This window comes from Megascapheus bottae, chromosome X (genome assembly GCF_031878675.1).
Source record: "Megascapheus bottae isolate mThoBot1 chromosome X, mThoBot2.hap1, whole genome shotgun sequence".
Taxonomy (NCBI): Eukaryota; Metazoa; Chordata; class Mammalia; order Rodentia; family Geomyidae; genus Megascapheus; species Megascapheus bottae.
Genome location: NC_143547.1, coordinates 77,910,848 through 77,925,141, shown reverse-complemented (window position 1 = coordinate 77,925,141; position 14,294 = coordinate 77,910,848). Strand labels below are relative to the sequence as shown.

The 14,294-nt window shown below is 38.2% G+C and overlaps 1 pseudogene; it reads right to left on the bottom strand.

Moving 5' to 3' along the window:
* Positions 1 to 3,865: 3,865 nt before the first annotated feature.
* On the bottom strand, positions 3,866 to 12,148 carry LOC150041383 (transcriptional adapter 3 pseudogene; annotated as a pseudogene).
* Between the last annotated feature and the right edge of the window lie 2,146 nt (positions 12,149 to 14,294).

Here is a 14,294-nt window from a genome sequence, read left to right as displayed (position 1 = left end):
AAACATAGAAATCTGGAATATTATGTTGATATATTTAGAAAACCTATACATGATCATCATCATTATCATTATACCTGAATCACCCATTCCCAAAGCCACTCTAGCTGAAGGATGATGACATATTGCAGTAGTGTCAAAGGATCACCCTGTATCTATGCATTCTGTAAACACTCCAACTCCTTTTCAAACATATTCTAAATTCTGGAAACCCACATCCATTATTTCCCATATGTTATATAGCATTCACCATCATCCTGTCCAAGCCCTCCTTCCCTAGTCTAGCATTCCTAAAACAGGTATACTATTACCATTAATACCAAAAGGTGACAGCTATGCTGTCAGTGCTCACCAAAGGGATCATCGATGCTGATACTTGGCAGGCATATTGCTTCCAATTCCAGTATGTACAAGGATCTCCACCAATTTTTCCAGTATTCATTTTGGAGATAGTAATTTCCACAAGAAAGACAATGGCTCCTGTTGCTACTGAAACCACCAGTGCAACCCACTGTGTCTCCAGAAGCTACTAGTACCACCACAATTGAGGCAGAACATTCATTTTTCTACCTAAGACATAGGAATGAAACTGTCATTTGAGCTCTGTCTCCCTGTCATTATTCCCTCAGGCAAGATTCCAGTTGAGCTGAGTCAGGTGCTTGTGCTATGTTGAGAAAACTTTCTCTTCTCCAAGCAAGTATGTTCTCATCATTTTTCAGTTGAAATGAATTCTATTCCAAAGATCCTTTCAAATAAGCCTTCTAATGGTCACTTTTTCATGAGGCCTGCTTATCTATCCAGGTGTAAATCAAGTCTCAGAAGAAAATGCATGTTTAAGTAAATATTTCCACTATATGTCTAGACATAGGACATGGAAGGAGAATGGAAGGCATCTGATCATTTATATATTAAATGATCATTTCCGTACATCAGTACACTATAAAGAATTACAACTAATCTCCCCTACAGTCCTGACATTCTGTTATCATTCACCATTAATTCTATCACATGATACAAAAAGAAGTTGTTTTAGTAAGTAATCCTTGCTTAAAGAATCCTAGTGTTCATTTTCCAAGAATTGTATGTGTGTGTGTGAGTGTGTCTGTGTACCAGTCCTGGGCCTTGAATTCGGGCCCTGGGCACAGTCCCTGTGTTTTTATTTTGCTCAAGGCTAAAGCTGTACCACTTTAGCCACAGTTCCACTTCTGACTTTTTGGTAGTTAATTGGATGTAAGAGTCTTTACATCCTGCCTGGGCTGGCTTTAAACAGTGAGCCTCACATCTCATTCTCTTGAGGAGCTAGGATTACACGTATGAGCCACCAAAATCTGTCACATTGTGCAGCAAAGATCACCTATGATTATATTATCAAAACTAATTATATAACATGAAACCTGAATATACTCTAAATCACAAGTATTAATTAGCCTATGCTGTATTTGAAGTTCATAAGTCCAATTCATTGAATTAATCAAAGTTGATAAATTTATAACTTTATATACCTGATTTTACAACTTGAGAGACTTCTTTTCCAGATATATGAGCCATGTGGCCCAAAATTGAAAAAATGGCAAATCCAGCAAACACACTAGTGAGGCACATTTTCATTATACAATGCCACTTTGAGGATGAGTGTGTTAATATACACAACTTTTATAAGTGCTTCTAGGCTCTGGTGCCAAATTATTTGTAAGTGAAAAACTTGATCTATGAAATTAAACAGAAATACATATATATATATGAACTAAAACTCTCATCCACTTATTCAAACTCAGTTGTATCTAACAATACTCATTGCAAAATTACACATATATAGAATATAAAACTGTTGTAAAATAATAAACACATTTTTCTTATGATTACATTTACACAAAATCTACAGTTGCACTACAAATAAGTAATATTTACCCAGTACATACTACTTGCCAAGCACTATGCTATATGTTTAGATAATTTTAAATTTTATTCTCACAAACCTTTTAGATAGAAAATGGAAAGACTTAGAAAAAATCATATTAAGTGAAGTAAGCCAGACTCAAAGGAACTTAGGCTCAATGGTTTCCCTCATTCGTCATAATCAGTAGAAACCTTGGGCTCTACTAGCAGAGATTTTCAATAGAGCAAAATCTTGATACATAAGGACATATAATGTGAAGCTAATTAAAAGGACCTCCAGGATAGTGAAACAAAAGCCATATAATGAATGATTGTTGTCCTTAATGTACTATGTTGTCTCTCATCTCCTTTGCTGTCCCTTGTTATCTCATATTGGTATAGTATCTCACTTTGTTATCTAATATATTGAATTTATTTGTATTTGGATATTTGAAATTTGATAGGGAAGGGGGGAAAACCAAGACGGGTGGGGGGTGTGGGGGGGAGGGAAACGGGTACCAAGACATGTGAAAGGGTATCAATGTATGTGAATTAACGCACCTTCTATCTGGCAAATATCATGTAACCCTTTTACTAATTACAATAAAAAAAAAGAAAATATATGACTTGAAAAAAAGAAGTGACCTTTTACAGGGAAAGGAAGCAGTTATGAAGCCAGGAATGAAGCCCAGTCCCTCTGATCTTAGTGACTATGCTTGCTTCTGATAGAATTCCTGGATACTGCTGAGGCCTGAGGGGTAGAAGCAGAAAGTGATAAATTCTTCCGCTGATAAATTGAACAGGATGATGTCCACACTCCCACTTGTCTGTTTGCTGCAGATCAATGCTCCCACTGTGGACAACCCCAGGGCATCTTCTACCCAGATAACTAGAACAACATCTTGGAAAAGGAAATCTAGACGAGTAAACCAACATTCTGAAAACAGGTTTGCCCTCCAGGGTCTCTGCCTATTCTACATTTAGGAAGAAATACGAGGAAGCCTGGCAGAGCAAGGATGTGGTTAAGAAGCAGAAAAGCCACGAAAGCTTTTGGCAAATTTTCAGGACTATAAGGAAAAAAAAACTAGCTTGAGACTTTCAAGGGAAATTAAACTTTACAATATCCAAGGAAGAAGGCAGGCAAAGAAAAGTAAGCCTGACACTGTTCTGGTCTGCCTTGTAGATTTGCTGAATATATCTACTATGCAGTGCAACAGGCTAAGGAAAAAAAACCTAAGGAAAAAGCTGCTGAAAAGTAAAGCTTAGATTTCAAGTAGTTTCTTAATTCTGTGTTTCCATAAAACATGAGAGGCCCTAGTAAACACAGCTGCTCTTGGTCGAAACCCCTTGAAAGACACAATCTAGACCTGGGACAAAATATAGACTGACATTCAAAACAATATCTTACAACGCAATCTGAATTCTGCTCAGCCTCTGATTTGAATCAGAATCGTCTGTCCTGACATAGGTTTCCCACCAGAGAATAGGATGAACCCACTCTAGAGGGAGATTCAATACAGAATCTTTATAATTTTATATATATATAATGTCTAGATATGTTTAAATATAATACTTAGCAGGCTCTCTTTTAATTCTGTGTGTGTGTGTGTGTGTGTGTGTGTGTGTGTGTGTGTGTGTGTGTGTGAAAACCACAGCGGTCACTTTATTCTTGAGTTTGCACTTTACAAAACCACAAGGGAGAAGTATTTAAGGGGAACAGGTGGGGGTGGGGAGTGGGGGATGGTAGAGATGAGGAAGATCTACGAAGGAAGCCCGTCAATCCCATCTTGGGGACCAGGCCAGCAGGGCAAGACTGGCCCCACAGGACTTCTCGTATCCTGGCTGTGAAGAGCTAGGCCAAAAGGCCGCAGAGGCGGGCTTAGCCCTCTGGAGATCGTCACCATTTGATGGGCATCACAGTCCAAAACTTTTGTCCCCCCAAAAAGGAAGTGGGCTCCTGCAAGGCTGGGGAGGTAACCAGGCAGGCCAAGGGCTATCCATCCAGTAGCTTCAGGATGATCTCATGCGCCTTCAGAGTCTTTCAGGCCTGGTCCTTCTCTTTGGTGGGGGTCCGCTTCTTCTGCCAGGAGGCCAAAATCTTGCGGAAGGCGTCCATGACTTCATTGTCCGCCATGCGGACCCACTGTCTCAACTCCTGCCAGCTCACCTCCTCCTTTGCCAACCTCAGCAACCTCATGCTTCTTGGTGCAGTTGTGGGCACTGAGTGCCTTCAGCTCGGCTTGCTGTTTGCGCAGCTCAGCAAGGACTTCATCTTCTGAGTCCTCTGCAGGCCGGTCCTCAGACTCCAAAAGGCCCTGGGCCATCAGCTCCTCCTTGATGCGGCTCTCCAGGGACTTGGTATGTGGCACAATGAAGGGTTTGTTCTGATTGCGAGGAGAGGTGCGTGCCCTGTCTGCCTCTGATTCTTTCCCAGACATATCTGGAATGGGGGAGTCCTCCATAGGGGAAATAATATTGTCCTTCACCAGGGCCTGCAGGAGCCGTTGAGTCAGGGCGCCAAAGGAGCAGCCATCTTCTGGGTCTCCAACTTTTTCAGCAGGGCATCCACATCTTTAGTGTCCAGTTCTGTCAGAGGCCCCAGGAGTCCTTTCTTCTTGTCAGGCACAGCTGCTGCCCAGGCACCATCCTTCTGCTGCTCCAGCAGGTCCTTCTGGGCCCAGCGCTGGGAATAATGTTTCCCTAGGGGTGGAATCTTGTAGTGCTCCGCCTCGTCTTCAGGGGCTTCAGAGTGCGCACCCACCTCCTCACTGAGGATGTCGGCACAGTAAGCCTCCACAGATGCCCAGAACCTATTGGGGGCGTCGTTCTTCAGGATGCATGGTACATCAATTGGGTCATCACTGAATTCATATTCTTGGATCTTGGGTCGGCCAGGGCCAGGGCCTTGCCCATGTCCCGTCTTCCCCTCCAGTTTCTGCTTCTTGTAATAACATGACATCATGAAGAAAAGTTGGGAAATACTAATTTATATTAAACTGCATGGAGACAAAGTAGGTGGTATCAGAGTAATGTTCCATGCCTTAAATTCCAGTACTTCAAACACAGAGGCAGGAAAAGTATCAGCCTGAGCTATATAGGTACACTTAGTCTCAAGAATCGTAAATAATAAAATGATGAGAGATAAAATGAAATGAATAAAATAGTACATAAAGTAATCATATCTAGAGTAGCAATGCTCAGTCCTTTTAAACTCAAAACTTACTGTAGACTCCAGTGAACTTCTGTTTTCTCAGTTTTATTTTTAGACACATTAAATTTACTCATTTTAAATTAGCTATTGACTTTTAAAATAAAGGCAATACATTTTTGCATATTAACACAAATAATATGCTTCCATGAAAAATAGCTACAGGCTGAGATAAAACTGATGACAGGTGTGCAGTCCAACTGAAGGTTGGTTTACAAAAGTTCTGCATGCTCCAGCTGTCCAGCACTCAAAGTAAATAATGAGGACATTTCTATCATTTCTATAGCCATACCTAAATATATTTATTAGAAAAGAAGGAAGCCTGAAAGTCAATGACTAAGAATAATTCCCATAAACTTAAAGATTCAGTAAATGAAAAAAAAAGTCAAGCCAGGCTCAGTGGTTCACGTCCGTAACCTAGCTACTCAGGAGGCTGAGATCAGAGGATCATGGTTCAAAGCCAGCCTTGGCACTAAAGTTCCTGAGACTCTTTTCTTCAATAAATCACCAGAAAACCGGAAGTAGCAATAAGGTTGAAGGGGTAGGGCGGTTGCCATGAGCTGAAGTATTCAAGGACAATGCTCAGGCCCAGGGGTAGGGTGATAGTCTTGAACTGAAGAGCTCAGGGATAGCACCCAGGCATATAGTTCAAGCCTCAGGATAGACATCAAAATCATATAAACCTATTAGAAGGTGGATAAAATATTTATTTCATCTAAATAGTCAAATGTTTCCATAATGATTTCTACTGATATGCATTTATGGACTCAATGAAGGATTTTACTGTGGGAGAAGCATAAGTATACATTGTTCTTGTAACTCTCAACTTACAGTATGAAAACGAAGACAATAACAATGAAAAGAAGAAATGAACATAAAAATCAGGCTTGAGAGGGTGGTTGAATTACAGAATAAGCATGAGTAAGAAAGCCAAGCAATAGTATGAGGCTCTGAGTTCAAGCACTTAGAACCAACACACACACACACACACACACACACAGACACACACACACACACACAGTCTCAAAACATACAAAAAATCTGGGGCTGGAAGTTTGCCCTACTGGTAGAGTGCTTGCCAGGCATGGACGAAGACCCACGTTCGATTCCTCAATACCATACCACTGTGCTATGGCTGAAGTGTTAGAGTGCTAGCCTTGAGGAAAGCCCAAGGACAATGCTCGGGCCCTGAGTTCAAGCCCAAGGACTGGCAAAAAAAATTTTTTTAAACACAAAAATCATCAGAATACAAAGCTGTTAGTATAGAGAATGTACCAGATCAGCGACAGGAGCAATTATAGGCAGCGGGATCACTTCAAGGAATAATGTAAAAATACAACTAAAATTCTTGCTGAAAATTGCTCAGTATATACAGGAACAATCAAGACTCAGAAGTATGATATCTCTCAAGGGCTTCAGATAGCAGTCAGAGGATGGGAGTCTGTAAGAAATGGAGGACCCTCATGATCCCTAAATGACTATCAACACATAGACATTGAAATAATATCTACTACTCATCTGCTCCCCACCATCCCATACAGTTCACTGACTGATAAAGTAATGTAGTATAGAGGAACAATACAGTATTATATTAGGAGTTGGTCCATTCCTAGAGTCTTCTTGGATCCTTATCATTTCAAGGTCTTGCAGGCAAAAGTCTCCTAAGTGAAACGTTTCTCAGCAAGCTATTCACCTATCTTACATTCTTTTTCAAGCTGCAGATTACAAGTCAGCACATCAAACAGGTCTTCCCTCATGACTCGAAGTCAGGTGACTTTAATAAATGTTCTCCATTATCCTTTGCATTTTTTGTTCTTATCAACTGTAATCACTTTCTGTAATTATCTACCTCATCTACTTTTTCTTGTTGTATATTTTAGTCTACTTGTCTCATTAAAATGTTTTTTCCCTCAAGGCAGAAAGTGACCCTGCTTATTTTTCTGTTTATCTGCAGTACACTAGAATGCTCAATAAATCCTTATTGAATTATTGGGACAGTCAGTATTAATATCTTCAAATCTGTGACCATTTTTTTCTTTTTTTTATTTTTCATATACATTTTATTGTAATTAATAGAAGGGTTACATTATATTCGCCAGATAGAAGGTGCATTACTTTACATACATTGATACCCTTTCTCATGTCTTGGTCCCCATTTCCCCCCCCACCCCCACCCCTCATCTTATTTTCCCCCTTCCCTATCCTGTTTCAAATAACCAAATGCGCATTTACCCAATATATCAGATAACAAAGTGAAATACTGTAACAATATGAGATAACCAAGGGACAGCAAAAGAGATGAGAGATAACATAGTACATTAAGGACAACAATCACTCATTATATAGCTTTTGTTTCTATATCCTGGAGGTCCTTTCATTTACCATCATACTGTATGGCCTTACGTATCTAGGGTTTGCTCTATTGCAAATCTCTGCTAGGAGAGCCCAAGGTTTCTACTGATTATGACAAATGAGGGAAACCATTGAGCCTATGTTCCTTTGAGTCTGGCTTACTCTGTGACCAGTTTTTAAACAAGGACTCAGTTAAAAGTGAATCAATAGAAATTGGCTTCTACTCATTACGAGTTGTGTGATGTTTTTTCTTTTTCTTTTTTTTTTTGCCAGTCCTGGGCTTCAGCTCAGAGCCTGAGCACTGTCTTTGGGCTTTCTCAAAGCTAGAGCTCTCCCATTTGAGACTCAGTACCACTTCTGTGTTTTTTCTATGTATGTGTACGAAGGACTCGAACACAGGCCTTCGTGCATGCTAGGCAAGCACTCTACCACTAGGCCAAACTCCTAGCCCATATCTTTTCATTATAGCTTTTGCTCTTATATGTACATAGTGGCACGCACCTCTAATCCTAGATCTTCAGGAAGCTCAGCTCTAATGAATACAATTGAAAATAGCCATGGTAGGAAACACTGTAAGATTCTTATCTCCAATTAACCAGCAAAAAGCTAGTACTAGAGCTGTAGCTCAAAGAGAACAGTAATCTTTTTATGATCATCTTTTTTTAATTGTAATTAATAGAAGGGTTGCATTATATTAAGGTGCATTACTTCACAAACATTCATACCCTTTCTCATGACATCGTCCCCATTTCCCCCACTCATCTTGATTTCCCCCCTTCCCTATCCAATTTCAAATAACAAATTAAGCACATATAAAATATATCAGATAACAAGGTAAAATATTGTAACAATATGAGATAACCAAGGGATAGCAAAAGAGATGAGAGTTAACATAGTACATTAAGGACAACAATCACTCATTATATGGCTTTTGTAAGAACAGTAATCTTAAAGAAAAGAAAAACCCTCAAGTACTGTTTGAGGTCCTGAGTTCAAGCCCCAGGACTGGCACAAAAATGCTCTTTAAAGTGTTTACTGACTTCATAATTACATAATCTTCTGAATACATTGGGAATCAACCTTTGGTTGGGCTATTTGCATTGAGTTACCTATTTCTAAAGTTGTTTAAATCTGCCATTACTAACAAAGATCACAGACTTTTCTAAATTTCCATAGCCCAATACATAGCCCAGCAAAAAGTAAGTTTATTTCAGAGGTATTAGTAGTCCATGTTAATGTTTATTCTCTGCTCAGTCTAATCTGCAAATTTGTTACCCAGTTTCTATGTAATCATCAATAAAACACCTTAAAAATGTATACCAAATTAGTATTTTCATTTTGATTAGGAAATTGCAGTTGAGAAGTGAAAAGGAACTAGGCACTAGTAGTTCTTGTCTGTAATATTGGCTTCTCAGGAGGTGAGATCTGATGATCGTTATTTAAAGCCAGACTAGGCAGGAGAGTTTCTGAGATACTTATCTCCAATTAATCACCAAAAAGACAGAAGTGGAGTATACACAACTAGTACACACACACACACACACACACACACACACACACAGAGTGAAAAGGTGGGAAGTTTTAACTAAGTATTGAAAGCATTTTAAACAAAATAGAAAGGATATTGCATTAGTTTCAGAATTTAATATCAAATCTATGTCCTTCATCTGTGTTTGTACTGACATAGACAAAAGGAGGCACAAACATTAAATTGCAACCTCTTAAGAATGATCTTCAATAGGCAATGAATTTTCTAATAAAATGTCAGTCATAGGTGTTTTGGCTTTTTTGTCAGTTCTGGGGCTTGAACTTTGGGCCTGGGCACTGTCCCAGAGCTCTTTAGCTCAAGACTACTGCTCTGCCACTCTGAGCCACAGCACCACTTATGGTTTTCTGGAGATATGAGCCTCATGATTAGTGCCTGGGCTGGCTTGAAGCATGATCCTCAGATCTCAGCCTACTGAGAAGGTAGAATTGCAGGCATGAACCACTGACATCTGGCCAGTCATGGTTTTACACATTAATACTTCTTCTCAAAGTGTGCTCGGAAATGCCTAGAGACTAGCACATTGTTTTGCCAGTCTCAGGGCTTCAACTCAGGGCCTGAGCCCTGTCCTTGGGCTTTCTCAAGACTAGAGCTCTACCACTTGATACACAGCACCACTTCCAGCTTTTTTCTATATAATGTAGTAACAAGGAATCGAACCTGGGCAAACTCCCAGTTTAGGTCTAAGATCAAATAAGGCTGTCTACCCACTGTCACAATACCATGATGGAGATCTCAAGAAAGAAAATAAGGACAGCAATTTACTGGTGAAATAGGATGATACAGTGAAACCTCATGAAATCTATTTCAAATGTGTAATGTATTTTATGTGGTATTTACTTGTAAAAAGGATACACAAATTCTTGTAGGCAACCATCACAATTTGCTAACTTTCATATTTACATGTTGCAGTGCAATCTTCATCAAAATACTAATAATATTCTTCAAAGAACTAGAAAAAAATCCAAAAATTTACAAGGATGCACATAATCCCTGGTAGCCAAATCAATTCTGAACAAAAATATTAAAACTTGAAGAATCACAATATTTAACCTCAAGAAATTCTACAAAACTATAGTTGACAAAACAACATAGTACTGGCATAAAAACAGAAAGACCAATGGAACATGATGAACGAATTATATACTCTCAATTGATTCTCAACAAAACCATTGAAAAGAGGATAGTCTCTTCAATAGATGGTGCTGGGAAAGCATGTAGATGTTTGAAACTATATCCCCACCTTGTATACTATGCACATACAAAAAAAACTTACAGTGCTTTAAGATATATGTAAAACATGAAGCTAAGCCTACTGGAAGAAAGCATAAGGAAGCACTTTAATTCATCAGTGTAGGTGATATTTTTAGTAATCCAACTGTGCAGAAAACAACAACAAAAATACACAAATTGGATTCTATCAAACCAAGAAGCTTCTTCACAATAAAGGAAATGACCAATGAGTAGAGATACAAGATACACCATAGGAAATATTTGCCAACTCTTCATCTGAGAGAGGGTTGATATCTAGAATATATAAGGGACATAAAACAAATCCTCAAGTAATCCAATCAGAAAATAAAAACATGATCAAGATAGTTCTGAAAAAATGAAATGAAAATGTCTGAAAGATTATCAAGGTCTCTATCAGACACATATAATCAAAGCTACAATGAAATATAGTCTCTGCCTGGTTAAACTGCCTCTTTTCAAAATGACAATAAATTGACAAGTGACAGTCACAATGTGGGAGAAGGGGACCTCTCCTATAGTGTTGGAAATACTCAAGAAACCAAACTTTGAACTTCCATAAGATCCAGCTATTCTATTCAGGGTATATATAAAAACACATTTTAATGTTTACTATAGCACTAGTCACAAAAGCCAAGCTATATAATCAGCAAAGTACATTGATGAGAGAAGGGATAAAGAAAATGAGGTATACATGTGACATTGAATATTATTAAACAATAGAAACAGTTAAATTCCTTCATTTGCAGAAAAAAATGAATGGAATTAGAGGACCCCATACTGAGTGAACCAACTCAGACACAGAAAGACAATTGGTACATGCTCTGTTTCATATGGAGAAGTTAAAAATATCAATTTGAATTTGGAAAAGTGATATGTAAAAGCTGGGAAGGAAGTATAGACACATACTAAACACAGGATAGTAGGTATTAAAACACTGTCAAGACAGAAGGAATAAGTCCTTTCATTCCTTAGCAAAATGAGTGATCATAAGCTATTAATATTTATGAATAATTAGAAGTCAGAAGCCTGAAAATATAACATAAAGAAATGAAAAGAAAAAAATAACAGCCTAATTTACTGGAACATACTGTACAAAAATGTACAAGTATATCATGCTAACCAAGACCAATAATAAAAATAAAAATTCATAAACATGCTAATAGTCACATATAAGTCAGGAAACAGTTTAAGTAAATACATGTGCATATAAGTTTTTAGAATACAACCCTGTTGTACAATTATATAATGCAAAAACAAGCTCAGCTCATCACTACTCCAATTTGATCTTAGAGGTGATTTTTGAATACATGCCAAATTACAAGCTTTAATCCAGACCTACTATAGGAAAGTTGCAGAAATGGTGCTTAACCTATTAGATAGATTTAAAGATCATCTGCTACCATGTTTGTCAAACTTTCATGTATACATGAATCAACTGAATATCTTGTGAAAATCCAGGCACTGATTCATTAGATGTGGAGTAGAGAATGGTGTCTCCCAGAGAAACACCACTAAATATTCAAGAAGATCTTTAAGTTAGGTGACACTCCAGAGTATGAGCACATTCAAGTTGGTGTTTCTGAGAGCTTACCTTTTGCCCTAGAGCAAGTTTGCAGCTGCAAATGTACTTGGAAGAGAGCACTGTGGAACCATTTGAGGTAGCAGGATGTATGACAAAATTTGGACTGGTGAACAGATATATTTCATTTCAAATACTTCCAAAATATCCTAAGCCTGAGCAATCTTTCCATTAAACTTACTCATTCATAGTTTTATCATTAAGAATGACAAGGTCCAGTAGAGAAAGGTCTGATTACAAGGTTTTGAGAGATGAGAATATAATTAGATGGCGGACCACTAATACTTACACTGTCAAAATGTTTATCATACTTCAATTTTGTTCTCTTCATCTTCATCTTGAGTTTCCAAAATATATTAAAACATAGAAATGAAGAAAAACATAAAACCTCATGAAAAGTCCTCCGGGATATAGAAACAAAAAGCCATATAATGTGTGATTGTTGTCCTTAATGTACTATGTTATTTCTCATCTCTTTTGCTGTCCCTTGGTTATCTCATATTGTTACAGTATCTTACTTTGTTATCTGATATATTGTATATATGCTTATTTGGTTATTTGAAATAGGATAGGGAAGGGAGAATACAAGATGAGGTGCAGAGTTGGGGAAAAGGAAGTAGGGACCAAAACAGGAGAAAGAGTAGCAATGTTTGTGAAGTAAAGCACCTTCTATCTGGCAAATATATTGTAACCCTTCTATTAATTACAATAAAAAGTACATGTAAACAAACCATCACATCTCTTAACATCATAAGAATTTGAAACAAAACTTTTCAAATTTTAGAATTAGACTTTATCCTTACCTAGGATAGCCACACTATTACACTCGGTAGAGTAAATGTCTTTTTTTAAAAAAATCTGGCTATAAACAAGAGTAGGCCTGAGGACCAATGGAACAGAAAACCAAAACCACAGACCGATACCCACCTAATATTTGATAAGAGTACAAAAAAACACAGGATAGAAGGAAGACAACTTCTTCAACAAATGGTCCTGGCAAAACTGGCCATACACACCCAGAAAACTGAAGCTAGAACCTTATATATCACCTTGCACCAGATTCAATTCTAAATGGATCAAAGACTTCCTTTGTGCCCAGAACATGGCCTAGTGGTAGATTGCTTGCCTAGCATGCACGAAGCCCTGGGTTTAATTTCTTGGTACCACAAACACAGAAAAAGCCAGAAGTGTTTTTGTGGTTCAAGAGGTAGAGCACTAGCCTTGAGAAAGTCCAAGGACTGTGCTCAGGCCCTGAGTTCAAGCCCCAGGACTGTCAAAAACTGTTTCTTTTCCTCTATTTCAGAAATAAATAAAATTTTCTAAAATTAATTTTGAGAACATTTATAAGAATACAAAACCTATATAGAAATAGATGTCTTATGATTTAGTTTTTTTCAGTCCTGGGGCTTGAACTTGGAGCCTGAGCACAGTCCCTGAGCTTCTTTTGCTCAAAGCTAGCACTACCATTTGAGCCACAGTGCTACTTCTGGCTTTTCCTTTTTACGTGATACTGAAGAATCAAACCCACGTCTTAATGCATGCTAGGCAAGCACTCTTAACACTTAGCCTCATTCCCAGGACCATAGTAAACGGCAAATTGTAAAGCAGTTCAGCTGAGATCAGAGCTTTCAGTTAGAAATTTGAATGCAATTTTCATAGAATACTAGAGCTTTAAATAACTTAAAGAAAGTTCAGTTCAATTCTTTGATCTTCCAGATATGAAAAGCTGTGGTTAAAAAACTAGAATGGACAACTTAAAAAAAGGCTTCTACTTGTAGAAGAATAACTGTAGAATGTAGATTTCTTGACTCCTGATGTAAACTCTTGTTATGATCATGAAGTCAAAACAAAGATTAGATCTCTCCCATCTTCAACCTTATCACAATGCACTTATCCCTCACTTGTAATCCTCTAGTGTCTGGAATCTCGCTTAGAATAATATATTCTAATCTACCAGGTTACATTTTCTACTTGCTGTTCTTTCTACCTAGAAATCTTTTCTTCCAGATGAGTCCTGGAACCAGCAAGCCTGCTTTCCACTTATACTATGGACTTATTTAAGTAACAACTCTGTGTGTGTGTGTGTGTGTGTGTGTGTGTGTGTGTGTGTGTGTGTGTCTGTCTGTCTGTCTGTCTGTCTATCTTTACGTGTCCTAGTATTTGTTCTCAGCACCTGAGTGCTGTCCTTTTTTCTTCAAGGCTAGTACTCTACCACTTGCATCACCAGTCCACTTTGTTTTGGGGTTTGGGGGTGGTAAATTGGAGAATAGAGCCTTACAAATTTTAGTACCCAGGCTGGCTTTGAGCCATGATCCTCAGATCTCAGCCTCCTGAGTAGCGAGGACTATAGGCGTCAGCCATCCATACCTGGCAAAGTGACAACTTTTTGGAGAGATTGTTCCTAAATATCTAAATAAGGCAGCTACTTCCAGCTACCATCAGCCAATTTTTGTCTGTCAAAGCACTTCTCTGTTTCCTCTGTT